This window comes from Pseudorca crassidens, chromosome 5 (assembly GCF_039906515.1).
Source record: "Pseudorca crassidens isolate mPseCra1 chromosome 5, mPseCra1.hap1, whole genome shotgun sequence".
In the NCBI taxonomy this organism is placed as follows: Eukaryota; Metazoa; Chordata; class Mammalia; order Artiodactyla; family Delphinidae; genus Pseudorca; species Pseudorca crassidens.
In genome coordinates, this window is record NC_090300.1 from 143,654,669 (window position 1) to 143,668,622 (window position 13,954).

The window sequence follows — 13,954 nt, forward strand, 5'->3', positions numbered from 1 at the left end:
ACTGCTCAGAAGTTCGCCAAGGGAAAAGCAAAGGAAAGTTGGGTGGAGTCAGAGTTGAGTGGAAGTGATAGAATTAGTTCTTTTTCTGGACTCCTTGGAGCTTTGATACAGGTGTATAATTGGAATTTGGGCTTTATAATCAAAACTGAAGTCCTTTGAAGGATTTCCAAGTAACTCAGTGTATTGCTAAACATAAAAAAAAAAAGGGCAGGGAATTCCCTGGCGGTCCAGTGGTGAAGACTCTGTGCTTCCACTGCAGGGGACTTGGGTTCAATCCCCGGTCAGGGAACAAAGATCCAGTGTGCCTCACGGTGTACAGAAATCGTAAAGGCCAAAATATGTACATATTTCCAAAATGACTTAGATAAACTAGGAAAATCAGAGCCAAGTCTAACCCTCCAGGAATGTGTGCACTACTCTGGTAGCTGGGCCTCGGGTCAGAGGAGGAATCCAGGACTGGGTTTGCCACTGTTCTGGCACCAAATGCCATTTAAAAAAATTCCAGTGCAAAACAGTGGTATCTATTTAGACCTGAGCCACCAAGACAATATTTCAGAGAGGGTCTTCTCCTCCTTAAAGAGCAAAATCAACAGGTCCTGCAGGACGGAGGATGGAAGGGATGTTTTCTGGTCTTCCTTGCCCTGCAGGGTCTCTGTTGCCAGTCCTTTCTGGAGACCAGACCGATAGGAGATGGACTTCTCAGCCTTTTTCCCAGCATCCTTCTCCACCTGGCCCTCCATCCTGACCTGCACTGCCTTGTCTCCTTCCTCAGGACCTTGTCTGAGGGCATCACCTCCTCAACGTTCATGGAATTGACCCCTGGGCGCATTTTCAGCTCCTTCCTCTGCCTCCCCTATCCAATGAGTCACCAAGCTCTGTGGCTTGCCCCTTGCCTCAGCTCTGGACGAGGGGTTCTCATCCTTAGCGAACACTGCAATCACCTGGAGAGCTTTAAAGCACGGATACCTGGCTCTCACCCCGAGGTTCTGGTTCAGCTAGTCTGCAGGTGTAACGTGGGCATCTGTACTTTGGAAGTCCTCCTGACTCTGATACGCAGCCCAGATGGAGAACCTCAGCTCCAGATCTGGCCTCTTCCTCTCCACTGCTGTCCTGTTTTCCCTTGCTCCCACTGACACTATCTTTCTTTGCCCTATTGAGACAGCCTCCTAACTGGTTTGCCTATGTCTGGCCTCACTATTCTGATCCATATGTGCCGTCCTCTTGATATCCTAACCTAAAATCCTACCTCTGACATTCAAAGTCTGCCCTAAGTAACTCCTATCTACTTTTTAACCTTGTCTTACCCCACCCACCAGTGCCCTGCACTTCCGAGTATGTGTTCCATCCATCTACGTGCCTGCATTTTCCTGGTACCTGTTGAGGGTGTGTCACCCATACCCGCCCCTGAGACCTGAAGGATCCAGGTCTTGATTTATCTCTGTGTTTATTTCAAAGCACCCGGTATTTGTCGAATGTTTTACAGTCGTGCTTCAAGAGATATGCAGTGGTTTATGCCCTGAACCGGCACTGACTTGACCACAGATGCACAGATGAGACCTGGAGGTGTCCAAAAGTCCCCTTTGCTTCATCACCATGCTAAGATCTCCACAGGGGGTGGAGGAGGTGGGGTGGGGTGGGCTAGAGAGACTTGCCCTCTGCTAGGCACAATCTGCGCCGAGTGCAAAGAAGCCTGGAAGACTGCGCATGCCCTGGCTGCCCCCAGCTGCCCTCAGAAATCTCCGCCCCTTTCCTAGAGCCTGCCTCCTACCCCTTCAAATCCTTTACTCCCCTCCCTTTGGAGAGAAGGTACTTTTAGAGCATGAACCCTCCTTTCTCCATTCTTTGATCAATGAATCAAGTTTCTGCTCTGCTCTACCTGACATTTGATTGGCATTTGCAGCTGTGGGCAAAGGACCCATTAAGGGGTCACCCACCCATTGGGGATCAGTAACAGTTGTCTTCTCTCAACACCCAGCTGGATCTCCATACCTCTGGAAACCTTCCTTCCTTCAGTTAACACATCTGTTTCTTCTCCACTTCCCCCCAGCACACTGTTTATACCCAGGAGACACAGAGTCTGCCCTGTGTACCATATAGGTAAGGATTTTCTATTCCAATGAGACCGAGAGATCCCAGGAGATGGAGCCCCTCCATTGCAGGTAATAAGTGACCTGGTCTCCTCTGCATCTAGGATGGTGTGAGTAGTATTCCATCCAAGGGAGAATTGAGAAATAGCCACTCAAATCATTCTCTGTGCTCTGTGGTTCCGAACCCAGCTGAGAAAGACATTCTTCAAAGTGGATGCTCTGTAAATGCAAAATTCATGAGATAATATATTCTGAATCTGAATTCCAGAGGCAGTGGGATTTGAATCTGTGTTGGAACAATCACGCCACACACTTTTGCCCTTTTCTTGCTCTGCTCTGTACTCTAGAGGCTATCAAATGAAAATATTTAATTTTGCAGGCTCCTTTGTAGCTAGGGTGGCTCTTTACAGAACTCTGGTTCAGGCAGAAGTCCCTGGGGGAGGCCTCTCTTGTGCTTCCCCTCGTCTGTCGACCTGGAATGCAGGCGTAATAGCTGGAGGAGCAGCAGCCATTTTTTCACACTTAGAGTCACATGGTAATTATGATGAAGCCAGAAGACACAAGGATGACATTGTTTTGGATTGGTCTCAGCCTATTAATAATGATGCTATTCACTAGGAATGCCTGGGGGTGTTCACCTGGGACCTTTTGGTGAGTCCTCAGAGACATTTCCCTGACCAGAGCCAATGTTGAGGCTGGACTGGCTCTGACAGATCATATTATAATTGCAAGATGCACCTCAGCAACAACGATTAGGGAACTTTGCAAAAATCAGATTTATTACTCTGGGTTCTGGAGGGTACATGCCAAGTTTAAGACCATACTGTGAGGTTGCAGGTAGAGAGGCAGAGCGAGAGAGACTGAGCATGTACCTGGGGTTTTTGCCTTTATTGGGATCGAGGGTGGGGTGTCTAGGGTTGCAGGTTCATTTTTTTACTGACAAATTTACAACATAAGAGTGGAAATTAAAGGACAGGAAAGGACACACAGGGTCAGTCCGGTGGTCAGTTATCATCCAGAACCTTCTAAAAGGAGAACTTTATGGGTGGGGGGCAGCCTGGCCCTTTACCTCGTTATGTAGTTGGCAATGTGTTTATTTGAGATGGATTTGTTGGCGATCAAAAGCTTAACGTCAGCACTTATGCTCAGAAAAGCCAGTTGTCAGGCACTCTCACTGCAGACATCCTTGAGTATTGGCCTCAGCCTTGGACCGTTTACTACTAAGCTTCACATTGTATGAGAAAAATAAAACTCTTTACTTCTTTAAACTAGTCTTTGTCAAGTTTTTCACACACACACGCACACACGCCTTATATCTCTAATGTGGGGGTGGAAAAATTCCTTTCTTCCCTTCTAGGTTCTTTGGATGGTTTAATAATGAAACTGACACAACACAAAGTAACAAGAGAAAATTTAATTACATACATATATACGAGAGTCCCATAAAAATATGAGACTCAAAGAAGTGACCAAAGCAGGAAGCTTTTATATCTTTTACACAAAGAAAATAAATTTGTGAAGAATTGATAAGACAAAGGGGTTTAGCCTTGGCATAGCAAATGGGTGAAAAAATAACCAGGTTTGTTTACACAGCCTGCTTGGCCCTGAATTCCCAGGCTCTGGTGATAAGGATGCCTTCTACTCTCCTCGTACAGGGAGGGCACCTTTCACCCTGGAGATTGATCAATTGCTTTCAGGGACACAGAGAAGGGTCAGCGTGTTCTTGCAACAGCTGTTTCTCAAATACCTTTAATTCAAAATAATCAATCATATTTGGGGGTGGCTTATTCTGCTCCCCTTTATCTCCATAAAATCCTCCTCTCCCATGCTTCTGGTTAATTAAAGGAGAGGGTTCTTCAACTCTCCTGCTTTAAGCTAATGCTTTAAACGCAGGGTGTGCACATTCAACAGCAATAAGGTAATTAATAAGTAATTTATTTTCTGCAGTTCATTTTTCCTTTAACCTCTTATAAGCCTCCTCCACTTACTAAGTGATTTCTGAGAACTTACTATCAGCTGTGCTCTGGCTCTGGCGTGGTCAACCAGCCATGTAGCATCGCTGGCTGTGGTGTGCTGGTAAATGCTTAGGGGTGGGGGGACCCCATGCCATTTGTGCATTTCCCGTTTCTATGGTGTAAGTACTACCATCAAGGTGATTTCAAGCTCCCAATAGAGATGCACATAACTGGTCCCTGGGAGCCCTGAGTGCCACACCTGCAGCACACCCTTGGAACTCGGTGCTCCCAAAAATAACATCAGGGCTCTTGCAAAATTCATTTTCTTAAGAGTGAGCCTTAAACACATTTCTCCAGATAAAAGGCTTTTGATGACTAGATCCAACCCGAGGGGAACGGCTGGGAGGCTGAGTGGATTTGGTTCTAGACTAGTGGCTTTCCTTTACCCTGAATTCCCCAAAAGTCTTGTCAAGAGCTCCACCACCTTCCCATTTTCTTTCTTTTGTGTCATGCTGATTATGAAACCCACCATCTTCACTCTAATTTCTTTGGGGAGGGAATTTAATAGACCCATTTTTTCCAACAGTTATGTTTAATCATCCATTCCAGGCTGATCTGATGTGTTCAAAATCGCTATGAATTATTTCTACCTTTGGTTATTTCACATACTATTTCCTTATGCTGAAGTTCACATAAGGGATTCTGCCACTAGCAAGTATCTGAACTAAAAGAGGCTGGCCGCGGAGCATTGACAAAGACCGACTTGGCTGTTAGTGATGCTGGGGAGGGAGCCTCCCCTGCGTGGGTCCTCACCTTCCCCAACCACACCCACTCACTCAGACTATAGCGACTTGCCCTTCCTCTTGGGCTGAGCTGGTGAGATCCCAATTATGTCACCTGAAGTTACAATTTCATTAATTGGGTCTCATTAACCAGGGATTATTTATACCTCTATTTGTTTAGTTCAGGTTTCCTGTTATACTTGGAAGCAAGTGTTTGCTAAGCAAATTAACAGTGTGATCAAGATCCCAGGGAGAATGTTTAAGTGATTAAACGTCAAAGGTAAATTACAATAGAATATAATTACTATTTAAATAAATACCCCAGGGTCTTTCCCTAGAAACATCTTGGGAGGCAAATAATTTAGTTATTTTATACACCTAGAAATCATAAAAGCAAGATTTTTTAAAATGTTATTCTATTATAATTGAGAATATTCAGATTGACGTGACTGCACCCAAATTGTGCAAATGAGAACTTTGAGTATACTTCAAAGGATAGTTACAGAACCACTAATTATATCCTGTATGGGTTATATTAGTTTTTAACCGTAAACAATATGTACAGTCTTATATATATGTATATATATATACATATATATATATTTATTTTTTTATTTTTGGCTGCTTTGAGTCTTCTTTGCTGCGCACGGGCTTTCTCTAGTTGCGGTGAGCTAGGGCTACTCTTCGTTGCGGTGTGCAGGCTTCGCACTGTGGTGGCTTCTCTTTGTTGTGGAGCACAGGCTCTAGGCACGCAGGCTTCAGTAGTTATGGCTCGTGGGCTTAGTTGCTGCGCTGCATGTGGGATCTTCCAAGACCAGGGCTTGAACCTGTGTCCCCTGCATTGGCAGGCAGATTCTTAACCACTGCACCACCAGGGAAGTCCAAGATGTACAGTCTTTCCCTGTGATTCCAACTTAAGTGAGGATCACTTGCTAATTAATTCACTTCTGTTGTTCAGTTTCCCAAGTTTAAAAATAGCATTTATCTGCCCATACAAAGACTTGGACATGAATATTCATGGCAGTTTTTAATTTAGAGTAGCCCAAACTAGAAGTAACCCAAATGTCCACCAATAAGAAAATGGATAAATAAATGTTGATATATTCACACAACATAACAGTACTCAACAGTAAAAAAAGAACAGACTACAGATACATGCACCATGGATAAATCTCAAAAATACGATGCTGAGAAAAGGGAGCCAGACACGAAAGCATTAATACTGTGTGATTCCATTGATATGAATTTTAGAAAAGACTAAAGTCACCTACAATGACCAAGAGTAGAAGAATGGTTGTCTTGGGCGGCCAGGGGTTGAGAGTATGGACATCTTTGGGGGACTATTCACTGTTCAGTCTACCACAGTCTGCCTCAGGCTCCCAAAGAGTCGTACCCATCCTACGTGCAAAATACAGTCAGCCGGTCCCAGAGTCCCCCAGATTCTCAAATCATTACAGCATCAACTCAACTCCAAAATCTTATCATCTATCTTATCAGATCAAAAGTCCTAAATCTCATTATCTAAATCACTGAAAGCAGGTATCAGTGAGACTCTGGGTATGATCACCCTGGGGCAAAATTCCTCTCCATCAGTGGATACGTGAATTGGAGTCCAGAATTTCAATGATGGGAAGCATCATCCCCCAAGTGAGTCATTGAAAGTGATGATAAGTAGGGCCAATGTTACTTCCACACTTGATTTCCACACTTATATGTAATACCTACTGGGGATGCAGGATCATGTTTTGTTGTTGACTTACTACGTCTTGGAGGGTAGTGCCCGCCCTTGATGGGTACCACTTCCAAGGTGATGCTTTACCTGTGTCTTCAAAGAATTCTTCCATTGTGCTATCAGGTCAGAAGCTTTGGTGTGGTACAGTATGTGATAGGACCGGTGACTTTGTGGTCATTGGCCCACTGTCAAACTTTTTTGCTGTAAAGTGAGTCCCTGAGCCCATGAGATGTTACGTGGGATCCATATTCGTGGATCAAATATTCTGTAAACCTTCAGCTAGTGGTGCTGCCTGAAGCCCTGTGGACAGGAAAGGCAAACACACATTGGCATATGAGTTAATGCCTATCAAGGTAAGTCATTCCCTTCCAGGACAGCTGGTTGGTCTCTGAATGACGGTACCATTTTGAGAGTTCAGGGTGGCACTCTATTGTTTGAGGGTTGGACATTCAGCCATAGCAGTAACTAGATGAGCCTTGATGAGTTGGAGCCCATGCTGCTGGGCTCTTGCATAGCCTCCTTCCTGTCACCATGGCTATTCTATTCATGCATCCATTGTGTAAGCAGTGGTGTGGTCAGTGAATGAGAGGACTGACCTCAGTTGGCTGAGCCATTTTATCTACTTGGTTGCATGGTGAGTACTCTCTGGTGGATGCTAACATAGAACACAATGATCTTTACGCCTAATGCTCATTCCCACAGGACCACCTACAGACCTCCTTGTCCCTTCAAAACTTCCTTCCTCCAAGCCACTGAACAGTGAGCCAAGCAGTTCACCATTGCCCACGAGTCCATGTATGTTCTAACCTCAGGTCACTTCTGCTCCAAATGGATGACAGAGGTTTGAAGCTCTTCCCATTGGGAGGAGTTCCATCACCATGACTTTCAGGGCCCCCTCCCTGAGCGCTCAGTGACTGTAGTGAATCAATAGTCTGTTTTCAGGGTGTACCACGTAGCAAGCTGACTCACCAATGAACTAAAACTTAGCCTATTATCTCCTCTTTAGCAGGTAGTAATGTACAGTCCTCATCCTGTGGCCACAGGTGTGAACAGCAGCTGGCATTCAGCAGAGGTGGGAGCTAGATCAGCCTTGGTGAGGGGCCATGCAGAACCTCCCTCCATCCCTGCCATCTTGGCTACTCCACCCATGGGCCATTGCAGGCGCAATGGGTGACTGAGGACAGAGGCCATTGGACACCACCAGACCAGTCACCCTGTCTGACTGGTTGTAGAGGCACAGAGGCCCTCAGTGGACAGTGCCATGGACATGGGCATCTGCATGCCCCCTGCCCACTCCCCAAAGCCCATCCACATCCCTTTTCCCTGGGCCTCCAGTGTCTTTGTCTGCTGGGGCTGATAAGACGCAATACCGTAGCCTGGGGGAGGGAGGGGGCGTAAGCAGCAGGCATCCATTTCTCACAGTTCTGAAGGCTGGAAGTTCAAGATCAGGGTGCAGGCATGGTTGGGCTCTGAGCTCTCTTTCTTGCTTGTACATGGTCACCTTCTGCTGTGTCCTCACATAACAAAGAAAGAGAGAGTGCTCCCTGGTCTCTTCCTGTGAGGACACTAATCTCATCATGAAGATCCAACTGTCATGACCTCATCTAACCCCAGTTATCTCCCAAAGGCCCATCTCCAAATACCATCACATTGCAGGTTAGGGCTTCAACATATAAATTTTGGAAGGGGGAGGGGGTGGAGACACAATTCAGTCCATAGCATCCAGTCTCTGATCTACAACCCTGCTTCTTCTAGGTCTCCACCAGAGGTCTCGATCCACTGGTGTAACAGTCCTAAATGACATGGATCTCTAGGCCACCTGCAGGCGCAACTTACTTTCTGGCCCTGCTGGTGCCTCATCTGTAGGCTCCACTTCCATTGTAAGAATTATTTGCTTGTGAGTGTGTAGGTCAAGATGGGCAGTGATGGCTACGTGGTCACTTGGTGTTCATGGTCAGGTAATCAGTCTCGATCAGGATCCAGCAGCAGGACAAATGCTTTTCCTTTCAAATACTGTATATTTCTCTGCTGCAGTTGGCATGGACTTGCTCTAGAATCTTAGGGGTCTACATTGTGATTCTCCTGCTGGGGTTTGTCTTAAGTGGCCACCACAGACACACAGGGTCTCCCAGCTGCATGGCCAAGCAGCAGGTACACTTACACCACAGCCTGGACCTACTGCGGCGCCCTTTCCTTTTCTCAGTGTCCCTGAGAACTGGCACCTTCCATGCCACACAGTAAATGTAAATGTGTTCGGTAATACTCTGAAGTTTGAAATATGTTACTTCCAGAAAGCGGAGAACCAAGCTGTGCTTCCTTCTTAGAGGTGGGAGATAAAAATGCAATAATTCATCCTTTACTTTAGAGGGAATGTCCCAGCAAGCCCCGGCCCATTGAGCTCTTAAAAATTTACTGAATATCCTGAATTTTTACAGCAATTTCTCCCACCTTCTGGAGCACTTCTATCTTTCAGAAACCTCCAGCATACTTGCCACTTTTGTTCATTCAGTCTACTTACCATGTCATCTATAGAGTGGACCAACGTGATGTTCTGGGAAAAGTCCAGATGGCCCAGGCCTTTTCGGATTAAATTATGACAGGGGGAAGGAGAATTAATGCAACCCTGGGGCAGAGCTATAAATAAATGCTGTTCTCCATCTCATGTGTAAACTGCTTCTAATCCTCTTCCCGGATAAAGATGAAAAATAACGCATACGTCAAATCAAGGGCTGCATATCACATCCACGCGAATTGATTCTAGAAAAGAGACCACATCTGGCACAATGGCTGTTGTCAAGGCTGCTGTGTGGTTGAGTTGGCAGTAGTTCACGTTTATCTTCCAGAACCTCCACGACTTGGAAGGAGCCCAGTTAGTAAACAAGACAGAGGAGGTGATAGAAGCCTTCACCCCCTGCACTGGTCTTTAAAGATCTTTCATTTCTCTGGGAAATATTGTTTTTTATTTAGTCTCTTGTCCTGAAGCCAATTACATGAGTTTCTGTTTGGCTTTCCCACTGTGATAGCTCTTACCACTTAGGCCAAGGAATCCATACGTGGTAGAGCAGAGTCCTAGGGCTACCACAACAAAATACCACGAGTGGGTTAGTTTAAACAACAGATATTGATTTTCTCACAGCTCTGGAGGCCAGAAGTCCATCATGAAGGTGTGGGCAGGGCTGGTTCCTTCCGAGGATGTGAGGGAGAATCTATCCCCTCCCTCTCAGCTCCTGGTGGTTCTGTGGAAATCTTTGGCTTTCCTTGGCTTGCAGAAGCATCACTCTAATTTCTGCTTCCATATTCCCACGGTGTTCTCCCTAAGTGTGTCTCTGTGTCCAAATTTCTCTTTTTTATAAGGACACCAGTCATATTAGATTAGGGCCTGTCCTAATGACCTTAACTGATTACATGTGCAACCATCATTTCCTAACCAGGGAACATTCTGAGGTACTGGGGATTATGACTTCAAAATGTGAGTTTTGGGGGACACAATTCAACCCATCATATGTGGGCTCTTCCAACTACCAAGTCTGTCCATTCCAGTTATATTGATACATGGAGAATGGGGAGACGGCCACTGGGTGAGTCTGTGCACCTGCCAGACCTGGGCCAAGTCTGGCCTTATTATCAGCCCCAATGTGCCCCCACTCCAACAGGGGCACCCTGGTGGTGCTTCAGATCCCTGAGTGTCAACCACCGTGTATAGCAGCCCTCAAACTGTGTGTGTCTCCTTTCTGTTAGTGGCTGTGGGTCCCTTTGGGGAACGACTGGGGAATCATTACCAGTTGCATTTGCTGTGGTGCTGAGGGCCCTTCCTCCTGAGAATCCAGCGTCTTCTTTAGTCCATGGGCTTCAACCCTGAGAAGTGGCTCAGGTACAGAAAGTGGGCAGGGGTTGGGACTTATTGCCCTCAGCATCCCCACCAGCCATCCTTGATTTTGGTTGAATGTAGAGATGGGGCCATACCCCACTGGCTGCCTCTGTCTTGTTCCTTGGAACTCTGTCCTAGTTTCCATGTCCAGGGCTCTCTGAGGAGTGAGCTCTTCCAGCTGCCCTTCCAGTCATGCTTCCCATTACAGTAATCGCATCCTTGTGGCTGCTGGTGGGGAACTGCTGCCCCCAGGCCTTTGTACTTTGTGGATTCCCTCCTCCCACTGCTATCAGGGAGCCTGGTCCTGCCACAGCATCCTGTGGTCAGCCAGCCCCTAGCTTCCCAACAGTGCTTGTGGCTTCTCACCTGAGGATTTCTAACCATTGTCTTCAGATGGTTCCCAAGAACACAGGTGGCATGGTCACTCCTCTGGACAAGCCCCCCGACATGTTCCCCCAGCTCTGGCTGGTGCATGTCCGCTGGGTCCTGCAGCTCCAGTGGGGCAGAGCCCCTCTCTCCCCTGGCCGACCCAACCCTTCCCTGGCTGGGTTATGTTGCAAGTAAACCCAGGTTGCTGGCGGGATGGTGAGTTTGGAGTAGGTCCTGGGGAAAGGGTGGGGGACGCATGTTTTCTTACAAGGCAGGGGCCTCTGCACTGTCGTCAAGCAAGGTTGGGGCGGAGATGCATTCATCAGAGAAGAGTTGGCTACTTATATAGACCCAGAGGGTTGAGGATTTGCGTATTGACTCAGCTGTCGCCATCTGGAGTGTTTGAGTCTCTGTCCTTTCCCATCAGGGCCCTCACTTTGTTATACCAGGCTTGCGGGGGTGGAGTCAAACACCCCTGCAGGTTTGTTATCCTTACACTTAATTCCTGGGCCGGAGCCTCAGCTGGTTCAACCCTCCATGAGTCTCTCTACACACGGCCAAGGAGGTCCTATGGCTTTCACCTTTGTCTTTGATTTCCTCTTTTTAAAAAAATTCAAGTATAGTTGATTTACAGCGTTGTGTTAGTTTCTGGTGTACCGCAAAATGATTCAGCTATACATATATATATTCTTTTCCATTATGTTTTATCACAGGATATTGAATAGAGCTCTCTGTGCTCTACAGTAGGCCCTTGTCGTTGATCCATTCTCTATGTAATAGCTTGCATCTGCTAGGCCCAAACTCCCAATCCACTTTTGCCTTGAGTTGATGACTGAGCCACGTCAGGCTTTCGCTGTGTTCTGCCAGCTCTCTGACAGTGCCCGGCCACAGCCTCTGAGCCCACAGTCCTCATGTTGCCCCATCCCGAACCTCTTGGTGCTCCCTTCCAAGGGGATCTTATCCCATCCATCGTCTGTGAGGGCGTCATGATTGCACTTGGGCTGAACCATCTGAGTACATTGAACTGTTCCAGGAATTGTCCATTGTTGCCCATCATCAGCCTGAAGTCCATGGCCATCCAGAGGGTGGATGGTCCAACTACCTACTCCCATTTTAGAGTCCGCTTCTTTGGTCCAGTATCGCCCAGACTGTCCTCAGCAGGACACAGAGATGGAGGCGTGTGTGCGGAGCTTCACTGGGGTGGGGAGGTGCTTTCAGGGTGCTGGCGGGGAGTCAAGCAGGAAACGGAGCAGCAGGAATGTGATGGCAACAGAGACCTCGGCCAGCCCCGTGGTTCTGTGAAGAGGGGACGGCCCTTCACAGCGTTCCGAACTGAGGCCTGGGGCTGGGCTGGCTGTTGTCTTCCCACACCGTGGGCCTTTGGATACAGGTTGCCCTTGGGAGGGGAGTGAGACCTTGGGCAAGGAAGCTCGCTTTGGCTGGGGACCATTCCTGGAGACACAGTGAAGTGTGAGCCATGCAGGTGACACTCCTGGAAGCCGGGGGGACATCTGAGGGTGTCCCTCAGCATCTGCTACAGGCCTGCTTTGGAGAAGGCTCAGGTGTGCCAGGCAACACGTCCCCAGCCCGTCTCAGAAAGGAGCCTGTCCACCTGTATCCTGAAAGTCACAAAGCCCAGAACCTACTTCCCAGAAAAGAGTTCAGGAGCCCCCAGGTGTGCCTGAGCCCAGACCAGGCCAGCTTCCCACAGGGAGGACAGGGGTAGGTAGAGCACGCGGGTGCCTGCATCAGGGCATCTGCAAGCGTGTCCTGATGGGGCAGGGCCGGGAGGGCTCTAGCTGTCCCCACTCCTCTCTCCCTAAATCCCTCCTCTTCTTGCAGGAACAAGGTGTGAGGCGCAGACAGAATAGTGGACCTGGCCACAGAGGTTCCAAGAGGCTCCAAGGGAATGTCTGCTCCGGGGTCAGGCAGGCCTCTGGGGAGAGAGAGGAAGTGGTTCCTCCAATTCGGCACAATGGGCATTTGTGGACATTTTGCCTACACAGCATCCATTCCTACTTGTTAAAAACATCGCATCTCCTCTTGGAAAAGGACTTCTCCCTGATGTGTGTTGCCCTGGGGGTGTCCATCTGTCAAGGTGTTCTGCCAGCTCCAGCCAAGGGGTAGGCACATGCCCCAAACTCAGCCATGCAGACTTTCTCTGGGACTTGAATTTTGAGGGGAATCATCTCCAGATGGAAAAAGGTGGTGGGAGCATGTTCATCCCACTGATGGGCCCTGAACTATCAGTGGCTGAGAGGTTGAGAGGTCCTGCTGTGTAGACACCCAGGATCTGGTCCTGCTTCCAAACACTGTTCTCAGCTCCATCTATTCCTTGAGCTGCCCAACTTTCCCCTGAATTTTGCTTGTGACCCGGAGTTAGATGCTGTTTACAGCCAAAACCCTTGAATGTGATAAGGTGCAGCCCAGTCTGGTCCCCAGACACACGTTCATAACCACTAGCTATGGACATGTTGGCTAAGAAATCCATCCTGTTTCCTCCAGGATTTGCCACGTAGGCTTTCAATGGGGTTCATTTTCATCTGGACCCCAGATCGTTTTGTTGAAATGTTATTGCTGAGAGCTGGGAGGATGGGGTAAGGCAAGGTTTCTTATAAAGGACAGATTCAGGTGGGGGAAGGTGTCATTAGCCCTAAACAATCCTTTCTCATGAAGAACTTTCTGTCTTGATGATAACCCTAGATATTCATTTTCTCGTAAAAGCTGTGCTTCAGGCATCGTCGGGACTGGACAGCATCAACGCTGACACTGCGGTTGAAAGTGTGTCTTCCATGTTCACTTCGGCAGCACACACACTAAAATTGTAATGATACAGAGAAGATTATCGGGGACCCTGTGCAAGGATGACATGCAAATTTGGGAAGTGTTCCATGTTTTTAAATGTCCATTGACAGATAAATGGATAAAGAAGATGTGGTATACACACACACACACACACACACACACACACACATATACACACACAATGGACTATTGCTCAGCCATTAAAAGGAATGAAATAATGCCATTTGCAGCAACACGGATGGACCTAGAGATGATCATACTAAGTGAAGTAAGTCAGAAAGAGAAAGACAAACACCATACAACATCACTTATGTGTGGAATCTAAGATACGACACAAATGAACGTATCTACAAAAC

The 13,954-nt window shown here is 47.5% G+C and overlaps 1 non-coding gene across 1 annotated transcript; it reads left to right on the forward strand.

Moving 5' to 3' along the window:
* Nucleotides 1-13,587: 13,587 nt before the first annotated feature.
* On the forward strand, nt 13,588-13,692 carry LOC137225675 (U6 spliceosomal RNA). The gene has a single exon (XR_010943979.1). It is a non-coding gene; the product is annotated as a U6 spliceosomal RNA (small nuclear RNA).
* The last annotated feature ends 262 nt before the right edge of the window (nt 13,693-13,954 follow it).